Source organism: Amphiprion ocellaris, chromosome 21 (assembly GCF_022539595.1).
Source record: "Amphiprion ocellaris isolate individual 3 ecotype Okinawa chromosome 21, ASM2253959v1, whole genome shotgun sequence".
Taxonomy (NCBI): domain Eukaryota; kingdom Metazoa; phylum Chordata; class Actinopteri; family Pomacentridae; genus Amphiprion; species Amphiprion ocellaris.
Window position 1 is genome coordinate 17,610,283 of NC_072786.1, and position 11,294 is coordinate 17,621,576.

An 11,294-nucleotide genomic window follows, 5' to 3' on the forward strand; every position below is an offset into this window, starting at 1 on the left:
TTTAAAAAATAATAATCATTGTGTTTTCTAGTTGTTATAAGCTTGGAGATGTAAAGTAAAAACTGTTAAGGAATGACAACCACAACTAGATGTCCTCCCAGTTGCTGGAGGATAGCTGGAACACTGAAATTATTTAACATATTAAAGGTCCCATGAGGTAATTTTAAAAAAAAAATCCTAATAATTGTGTTTTGTGGTTGTTATATACTTGGAGGTGTAAAGTAAAAGCTGTTAAGGTACGACAACCACAGCTACTTAGCCACAGTGGGTTAGCCACAACTACAACTTTTACAAACTAGCGACAATTCACCATATGGGATCTTTAAAATTATATATAATTTTACTGTTTCAGCTTAGCTTAATATATCATATTAAAGGTCCCATATGATGAAAGTCCATTTCTATTGTGTTTTGTATGTTTGATAAATTCGGAGGTGTAAAACAAAAGTTGTGAGAATATGAAGACATCTGCTTCTGCTACCCCCCCAAAACTAGGTAGTTTTGTCAGAATTTTACTCAGTTATGACGTGGAAACTGTTGAACCAATAGTTGTAGAGCTACAACTTGGTGTATATTTTTCCCATCACTGTCTGCTGCTTCCAGCTGCCTCACAGTCCCCCAAGTTTATTTTTCCAGTGCTGCTTCTGTTAACTGTAAAAGAAAAACACAACAAATGTTCTGCTGTTGGTTGCAAGAGTGAACACAAGAGTCTTCATGCACTTCCAGCATCTGAGGCACTGAAGAGCCAGTGGATTGCTTTTATTTTTGAAAGAGATGCCATCACAACAATCTAAAAATCCTAAGTGTTAGCACACTGTTCAGCTAATGTGGCTAATGTCCTGATGGCAGCTTGGATAAAAGTGTGGTTGTGTGCAAATTGTGCAACAGAGTTTTGTTATCACTGCAGCACTTCAAGCCTACGGCATCACCTCAATGCAAAACATGTTGCTGCTAGCACCAGAGCTAAATTACACATCCACAGGGCCATTTTTTCTCGTATGGAAAAGTGCCACATCTGAATATCGCCCGCTTGGTGGGCAGGTTAGTACTTTCAGTCTGGTAGAAACGTCAGACCAACATAGCGGCTTCGTCGCAAACTTTCTCTTTTACTACGAAAACAGTTCAGCGAAAAGTATTTCTGAAAGCATTTGAAGTGAGAGGTAAGCTGCTAAATCTGCCCTCGCTTTAGTTCAACGACGGCTAGTTTAGACGTTTCACGAAAGTTTCGTGATGCATCGGACCTTTGCTCTCCACACTGCATTTGCATAAAGTAAAAGTGAAACTACTTTATGGAAATGAGCTTCAGGGCGACATACCGGAAAGCAGCTCGAAATGCGCCACAACGCAACCAGCATGCAATGCGACGCTTTTCACAAAGACAATGAATGGGATGTGAGAAGTTGACGCATCCTGTGGACATGTACTACAGCGTTAGCTAAGACAGTCCTGGTACTGACAAATGGTGTAGCCAGCCCATAATAGACCACTTTTCAAGACATTGAAAGAGCTTGAGTTCAGACTTTTAGAGGACTGTTAGAACTTATTGTAATGTTGCACATATTTGATGAAACTTCATTAAATCCTTCATTAGACAATAAAAAGGCCAGAAATACACATGGGTTCATGTAAAATATATAATGCTAGAAAATGTATTTACATCATGGAAAACAGCAGTAATTTTAAAGAGATGGTTGTTATTATTTTAGAGCCTTAGCTGTCTCATGTTTGCAAGAAGGGATATCAACATCTAGGTTTACACAACAGATCTACAGTATTTTTTGGTGTTCCAGCTGCTGAAACATTACTGTTTGTTTGTTTGTTTGTTTTCACAGTATATTAGACAGCACACTCCACCACTATCACTAAAACAAAGAAGGGCAAAACTTTGGAAGAACGGTGTTCATCCGACCAGTAAAGTCCCAGAGACTTAAAGAATCAATGCCAAAGTGTATTGAAGCTGCTAAACACCTCATTAAGAGACTTTATTACTCCACCAAGGAACACGGCAGAGTTATATGACAATTGGCATTGGTTTGTCTGTTTGTCTATTTGTCTGTTCACAACATTACTCAAAAATGGACTAGCAGATTTGGATGAAATTTTCAGGGAAGGTCAGAAATGACACAGGGACCAAGTGATTAGGTTTTGGCAGTGATGCAGCTTATAGCCTGGATCCACGGATTTGTTAAAGATTTCTGTATCATTGTGAGATAGCAGCACGGTGTCACTGTAACTATGACAACAAGTGAACACTATGTCAGCTGCCTCCTGACAATCACATGATTGTGATCCCACTAATAATCGAACGTTGTGGACCATGAAATTTTTAAAGATTTCATCTGTTGGAAATGAAACAACAACTGAGCAGCCTTGGTGGAGTATGTGCTCTCTAATTTCTTTTATTTTGTCACCTGTCTGTAGTTTAAAGTCCTTAAATGCATAAGTACACAAGTGTAGGCTTCCCTCTGTAAAAATGCTTCAATCTCTTTTCTTTCATTCAACATTTCTCAGAAATGAGTGACTTGAGTTGTGATTTGTTATAAATATATGGTAGGCCTCTTTATCTAAACTGAGTGAAAAGCTTAACCCAAGACATTTCTTTTCTGGCTGCACCATGCCATCAAGTGAAAATAATCCAGATGTCTCAGTGCATCATTTCTCACACCTGTCTCCAAAATACAGGCTGTAACACAGTAATTGGTAACTTGGAAATTCTGGGATCTCCACTAGAATTTAAATACACTTCTGTGGGTTTGAGTGATGCTTCGCTGCACAGCATGAAGTTAGATGGACACACTGTTGCTTTTTAATTTTGCATGATCGCACCAATAACCGACACGTGTACTGCAGTGATTTTTAGAAGTTTGCCCTGTCTGGGTGGCTAAATATTTTATGTGGCAGAACATTTTTACTTAAAGCGGTTTAGTGCTCACGTCTTCATGTTTCACAGCATTAATCCTGACAGCTGCCTGTTGTGCTGATCAGACAGAATCACCGATGACCTTCAGCTCTCAGTATATTTCAGTGCTACTCGGCAGAGTCTCTTTTGTTGTTCTACTCAACTTTTGACAAATTCAACATTTGCATACAATCTAGTATTTAATCAGGTCTTTGTTGCTCAATTAAGCAGCTTCTCATAAATCCACTTTGTAAGTAAATGTCTTTACACGAGTCATAAATTCAATAAAACCCATGATTTGGTTCTTTTTTTTGTAGCCAGCTTTAATATTTGATAGCAGCCATTTGTTCCAGTATTGCCGGCCTGTATTTCAATTTAGAACCAAATTCTTCAATTAATCCTCGACATATGGTTCAAGCTGTAGGGACAATCAAGCTGTGAGTGATTGATGTTTTCTTGCAGGCAGCGGTGCCAAGAGCTGACAGATGCTTTCAGGATTTAAAGCCTATCTTCAGCAGTTATGCACAATATTGCCACACTGCAGCTGATATTGTCATGTCTGTGATTTAAAAGCAAGCCACGGCGTAGTTAATCAGAGGGTTAAAGCTTCCACTAACTAATTTGCATTTCTCTTATGTGGATAAATCAGCTGAAATGTTTAAGCCCAAAACACCTTGTTTCCATCTGGAAGTCGAATTGTTGGCCAGCTGTTTCCCATTGCATGATTAGACCTTTTCTCAGGACTGTGGGGGTGGACTGACATCTTTCACTTTCATGGTTGTTTTGCTGCAGCTATTGAGACCAAACAACATTATGAAACTGATTTAAAGGTCCCATATTTTTCCCCTTTACAGCAAACAAATGAAAATCTCCCATTTCCCCAGAATATCTTTCAATTTTTCAGCTAAAAACACCACAAAGATGGTTAATTTCTTCACAATTGTATGACTCCTGGTTTTATCACAGATCTGCACAAGCTGACTTAGTATCTGTAGCTTTAAATGTAGCTGAGCTGCTGCTGTCCACGCCCCATTCAGGAAGAAGACTCTCTCTGCATCTGTGATTGACACAGTGGAGCAAAACAACTGAACGCACAGCAGCTGGCATAGACATGAATGCGTATGTGGGACAAAGACTTTCTATTTCTTCTATTCTCAGTGCAGCTGTTGTTTTTACCTCATGTTTGGTGAGTTTGTCTGACATTTTCAGAAAATCAGTAGATTAGGTGATGCAGAACAACGGTTGGAAATGGCTCTGGTTAACACGTAGTCTTAATGGGCTGAGTTTCAATCACTATTTCATACTTATTCCAAAGACAGAAAATACAAAATAGAAAATGGGTATTCCTCTGTAATAAAATGCAATTTATGTGAGCACAGAGAGCAGGAGAGAAGTTTAGATTGCACTGAGGCACAACAGGCCACGACCCACCCAGTCCTTGTGGACTGATGTTGATTTGTGTCTGATCAGTCTTAAAGTTTCTGCAGAGCTCTGACCTATGGGCATATGAACAAAGCTAATGGTAATGTTAGCGGCACAATGTGCTAACAATATTTTCCTATTTCCTATCAAGATCAAAAATTAAAGAAATCCAGTTCCTTCAGTTCCTCAGATGCTGGGGGTGCATGAAGACTCTTGTGTTCATTCTTGCAGCCAAAAGCAGAAGATTTGGTGTGTTTTGCTTGTTGCTAAACCATTTTAGAACAAGAAAAGCATTCAGAGAACGCAATACTCCACCAAGGCTGTTCATTTCCCCATATGGCCTTGTCAGAAATGCAACATTTTTTTCTCAAAATGCAGCATTTGTTTATTAGTTATTGATGATCAGAAATCACAGCAACATAGAATGTGGACATTTAATATAGATGTACCCACAAACAATGCGTTATGCATCTGTACGTTATGTATGGATACCGAATCGTGTGATCTAAATATGTAGCGGGTGACAGGAATTGATGGGACTCGGAAACACCCCCACAATTTAATCAATTGTTCCTTGTATCATTTCCGAAGGATAAGTCCTGATAAGTCCACAATGGTTGATTTGTAGTAGGATCGCAATTCAATTCAATTCAATTCAATGTTATTTATATAGCGCCAATTACAGTCAATTTGTCTCGAGACGCTTTACAGAATCCATATGCCTGACCCCCAGAGCAAGCCAAAAGGCGACAGTGGCAAGGAAAACACCCCTTTAACAGGGAAAAAAACCTCGAGCAGAACCCGGCTCTAATGTTGGGGGACCCATCTGCCTGCTGGCCGGGCGGGTTGAGAGGGACAGAAGAGGTAGAGAGGTGGAGGGTTAGAGGGTTAGAGGTAGAGATAGAGGGATACAGATAGAGGGATAGAGGTAGAGGGGAAGAGGTAGAGGGGTTGAGATAGAGGTGTAGAGGTAGAGATAGAGAGGTGGGGGGTGGGACACAAGGACCATAAAACACAGCCACACATCTGAAGCATCCAGCTCTGGGACCAGGGACACTCGGAGAAAGGACACAGAAAGAAACAGAGTGAATTTAATGCAATAATGGTATATATAGTAAATACATAGGTAGTTAGAGAAGGGCTCAGTGCATCAAGAGAGGTTCCCCAGCAGCCTAGGCCTATAGCAGCATAACTAGGGGCAGACTAAAGGGACGTCAAGAGGGGAAGTCAGTTTTGCAAATGAAAACACCAGCTCACCCCGTCAGGGTCCCCCAGTCAGCCCTAACTATAAGCTTTGTCAAAAAGGAAGGTTTTAAGCCTGGTCTTAAAAATAGAGAGGGTGTCCGCCTCCCGAACCCAAACTGGGAGCTGGTTCCACAGGAGAGGTGCCTGATAACTGAAGGCTCTGGCTCCCATTCTACTTTTAGAGATTCTAGGAACAACAAGTAAGCCTGCAGTCTGAGAGCGAAGAGTTCTGCTAGGATAATATGGTACTATCAGGTCTTTAAGATATGATGGAGATTGGTTGTTAAGAGCTTTATATGTCAGAAGAAGGATTTTGAATTCTATTCTAGATTTAACTGGAAGCCAATGAAGAGAAACCAATATAGGAGAAATATGATCTCTCTTGCTAACTCCCGTCAGTACTCTGGCTGCAGCATTTTGGAACAGCTGTAGATGTTTCAGAGAGCTATTGGGACAACCTGATAATAAGGAATTACAGTAGTCAAGCCTAGAAGTAATAAATGCATGGACTAGTTTTTCTGCATCACTCTGAGACAGGATGTTCCTGATTTTCACAATATTTCTCAGGTGGAAAAAGGAAGTCCTACAGATTTGTTTTATGTGTGAGTTAAAGGACATGTCCTGGTCAAAGATAACACCGAGGTTCCTCACAGTAGTACTGGAGGCCAATGTAATGCCATCCAAAGTAACTATATGCTTTGAAAGCAATTCTCTAAGATGTTTGGGGCCAAATACAATGACTTCAGTCTTGTCTGAATTTAGTAGTAAGAAATCATAGGTCATCCAGGTCTTTATGTCCTTAAGACAATCTTGCAGTCTAGCTAGCTGATTAGTTTCATTTGGCTTCATAGATAAATACAATTGAGTGTCGTCAGCATAACAATGGAAATTAATACAGTGCTTCCTAATAATATTGCCTAAGGGAAGCATGTATAATGTGAACAGTATTGGTCCTAAGACAGAACCCTGAGGAACTCCATGATTAACCCTAGTATGCTCAGAAGAGTCATTGTTGACATGCACAAACTGGAACCTGGCTGATAAGTAGGATTTAAACCAGTCCAGTGCTGTCCCTTTAATGCCAATAGAATGTTCTAGTCGCTGTATTAAAAGTTTGTGATCGATTGTATCGAATGCTGCACTAAGGTCCAATAAAATAAGTATAGAGACCAGTCCATTATCTGACGCTATGAGAAGGTCATTAGTAACTTTCACCAGAGCTGTTTCTGTGCTATGATGCACTCTGAAGCCTGACTGAAGCTCTTCAAACAAGCTATTCCTTTGTAAATGTTCACATAATTGATTTGCAACTGTTCTTTCCAGAATTTTGGAGAGAAATGGGAGGTTGGAAATTGGTCTATAGTTGGCTAAAACATCTGGATCTAGAGTGGGCTTTTTAGGTCAAGGTTTGATTACAGCAACCTTAAAAGCCTGTGGTACATAGCCTGTTACTAGAGAGAGATTAATCAGATCTAACATTGAGGAATTAATTAAAGGTAAAGCCTCCTTGAACAGTCTAGTTGGGATAGGATCTAAAACACATGTCGATGGTTTGGATGTAGAAACTATTGAAATTAGTTCAGAGAGATGTATGGGAGTGAAAAATTCTAAATATCCATCTGGTCTTACAGCCAATTCTAAAGTATCTGTACTCGATGATACATCTGTGACATTTGCAGGAAGGGCCAGATTAATTTCAATCATGTGATCATCAGCAGGCAGCTGATGTAGTGTTTCCTTGTTGTCATAGTTATAGTGACGCCGTGCCGCTATCTCGCAGTGATACAGGAATCTTTAACAAATCCATGGATCTAGATTATAAGCTGCATCACTGCCAAAATGTAATCACTTGGTCATTGCGTCATTTCTGACCTTCCCTGAAAATTTTCATCCAAATCAGCCACATTCCTTGGCAGAGTAATTAGCAGAAGCAGCTCTAGAAGATAAGTAAACCTGGTGTAACTGACTAAAACTCTTCCCGGCTTACAAAATGTACAAAACTATGCAGATTTCAGGGGGCTAGATAAACAACAGAACTAAACATCTTCATAGGCTCACAGCTTTCACGTTACACATCCAAGTTCATCAAACATACAAAACACAATAAAAATGGATTTTCATCATATGGGACCTTTAATATCAGTGTAGTTGCACCAGTAATTAAAAAATAAATACTTAAACACACTTTTAATTAATCGCAAGGGAAAACACGACTCAATACACTTTCAAATTTGGCCTCAAAATGTTTTTGACATTAAAACAGTTGCACCCATACAGAAATCTTCTGCATAGAGGTTAAGTTGAATTTATACTCAGCAATTGGGTTTACAAATTGTTTAACATACAACTAGTAAACAGACACACTTAGCATTAGCTTGCTTGTATCTGACCCATTTAGAATAAAGAGTAAAAGGCGTAATATGAGCTATAAAGTATACCAATAAGCTGCAGATTTTAATAGCACTGTCTACTCATAAATAAATGAATATAAATTACAATAAGGACATAAATGTATGTACAAAGAACCGGCAGTTCTGTTAAATTTATCGTTGGTCCTCTTATTTGTTATTCTACAGCTCGCGATGCTTCCTGTTGATGTACACTACTGTTCAAAAGTTTGGGGTCACCCAGACAATTTAATGTTCTCCAATGAAAACTCACACTTTTATTCATGTGCTAACATAACTGCACAAGGGTTTTCTAATCATCAATTAGCCTTTCAACACCATTAGCTAACACAATGTAGCATTAGAAGACTGGAGTGATGGTTGCTGGAAATGTTCCTCTGTACCCCTATGTAGATATTACTTTAAAAATCAGTCGTTTCCAGCTAGAATAGTCATTTATCACATTAAAATGTCTAGACTGTATTTCTGATTCATTTAATGTTATCTTCATTGAAAATAACTGCTTTTCTTTCAAAAATATGGACATTTCTAAGTGACCCCAAACTTTTGAATGGTAGTGTATGTTGATAACATAAGAGTAAAATAAATTTAGCCTTTTTTTTACTAGCATACTACATTTACAGACACAGGTGTAGTTTGTTTGGTAGCTAGTCAGTGTTGCACTGTAGTGGCAGCTAACATTGTACACAGGCTAATGTGGTTAGCAAACATTTGCTCGCAGCTAGCAAGCTAATCCTCTCATGTTTTCCCTGGTGACCGAAAAATATGTTTTAGTGTGGCTCTGATGTGTTGTTCTTTTGGAAAAACAATGTTGTGTTGTTTTGTTCATGTATTTTTTTTAGCCTCAGGCTGTGTTGGTTGACAGCTTATGTGATACTATTTTTTCAGGAGGCATTTACTACAAAGCAAGTTTTGACATAGCCAGACTTTCTTTGTGTTTTGTGTGGAAATGTTCCTCTGTACCCCTATGTAGATATTCCATTAAAAATCAGCTGTTTCCAGCTTGAATAGTTTACCACATTAACAATGTCTAGACTGGATTTCAGATTAATTTAATATTATCTTGAATGAAAAAAAAATAGTTTTTCTTTCAAAAATAAGGACATTTCTAAGTGACCCCAGACTTTTGAACAATAGTGTAGTTAAACCAATTAACTAAACAAGCAAAATCTGACTTCTTTGTTTTCTTTCAGCCATCAAATCAGCTCTTAATATCTTGTTTGCTCTCTTTTCAGTCCCTGAATCCTCCACACATTGCTCTGGTTTTCAGAAGGTTACGGCTAAATCTGCTTTCCTCGTCTCTCCTCACCACCCTGATACATTCTTGAAATCTGTGTCGGGCAGATCAATCAGCTTCTCCCCTGACAGCTTCCCCTCCGTCAGGTCACTGCCGACGACCTTCTGTCCTTTTTTTTATGCCCGTATACCTGCCTGCTGTTTGCAATCAGGTCGAGAAACAAACTCCTGACCTCTCTGTTGTGGAGACCTGCGCACAGGAATCCACCTCTTCTCTCAAGCTCGTGAGCGTCTTTTTCTAAGCAGCGTTCTTTGTACCAGCCACAACACAACCTCCTCGACCCCAATCAGTCACGAGTCGACTCTCACTCTCAGGATTTCAAAAGCTCCCCACACTTGTTCTCACGCTGCCTTTTCACGGCTCTCATCCTTGTTGACCTGCTGGCTGTGTTTGCCACCAGCTGCTCCTCATTCCAGTGATGCAGACCTTCAGAGCAGAGAATTTAAGGGAATGTTATGTCTTTCTAACCAGGTTGTTTGTTTATCATGTTTCACTGCAAGTGCTCGCCTCCTCCTCGCTCTCTGAGAGGTGAAATGACCTCCTGTTCTCAGTTAAAGTTTCGTTTTATGTCTCCGGCTGTCAGATTTGACTCCGACTGACCTAAATCTGAATCTGAGGCCTCACATGTAACCAGAGTTTATGAGCTTAGACATCTGAAGACACTATGCATCTGAAACACAGAGGAGAAGGAGCCTGGAAGATTAGATTAAGTGAAGATTTTTCTTTCCTTTTAACAACAAGGAAAACATTCGGTTTCACAAGTAATGTCACTCTTTGGTCCTCAGATTGTGTCTTTGTAGAGGAGTGTCAAATTCATTTTAGTTCAGGGGCCACATGCAGCCTAATTTGATCTCAAGTGGGCCAGACCAGTGAAATCACAGCATAACAACTAATAATAAATAACTACAACTCCCAAACGTTCCCCTTTGGTTTAGTGCAAAAAAGTACATTCTGAAAATGTTCACATTAATGAATATCTTTTTAGAAAACATTATGAACAACCTGAAATTTCTTAAGAAAAATAAGTTCAATTTCAACAATATTACAACTCAGTTTATCATTTACACATTACTACTTACAGATCACAGACTATCTACAAATGCACAAAACATTTAATCACAGGTATCTGGAACTGAATAATATACTATTTTATTTTAGGGTCAAAACAACTTGTCTAGATCTAGAAATTATTTTAAATTTACATTCATTTCCACATCTATGTAGTAATCCTGACCACCACACCAAACAAACTAAAGTTGGAACCATTAAGGAAGAAAGCTAAGTTATCCTCCTGCCTTGTAAATGTAGAAAATTTATATATAAAAAATACATAAAAATTGTGCCAGTGCAGTGGACAAATTTAAAATAGCAGTTACTTTTATTGAAAAATTGCACTTGACGTCATTTCTCTAATTTTTACAGTTTGCAAAGTCATCTCTGGCAGGCCAGTTTTGGCCCGCGGGTCATATGTTTGACACCCCTGTTGTAGTGGATCAAAAGAATGCAGAGGTTGTGAAGTTAAAATGAGAGTAAATTAACTAATATTCCCCATATAATTGAAATGACCGTTTCAATTATACATCTCAGAAAATTATAACATCATGAAGAAGTTCTTCCTTTTCTTGGCAATTTAATTCAAAAAGTACATCAGCAAGGTGAAATATTTCAAGCTTTTTTACTCCATCAAGGAAAGCGGTGGAGTTATGTGACGACTGGCGATGGTTTGTCTGTCTGTCTGTTCGCAACATTACTCTAAAACGGACCAACAGATTTGGATGAAATTTTCAGGGAAGGTCAGAAATGACACAAGGACCACCTCATTAGATTTTGGCAGTGATGCAGATCATAGTCTTGATCCACGGATCTGCTAAGGATTTCTGTACTATTGCGAGATAGCAGCACGGCGTCACTGTAACTATGACAACAAGTGAACACTACATCAGCTGAGTGCTGACGATCACATGATTATGATCCTACTACAAATCGACTGCTGCGGACTTCAAGATTTCATCCGTCGGATACA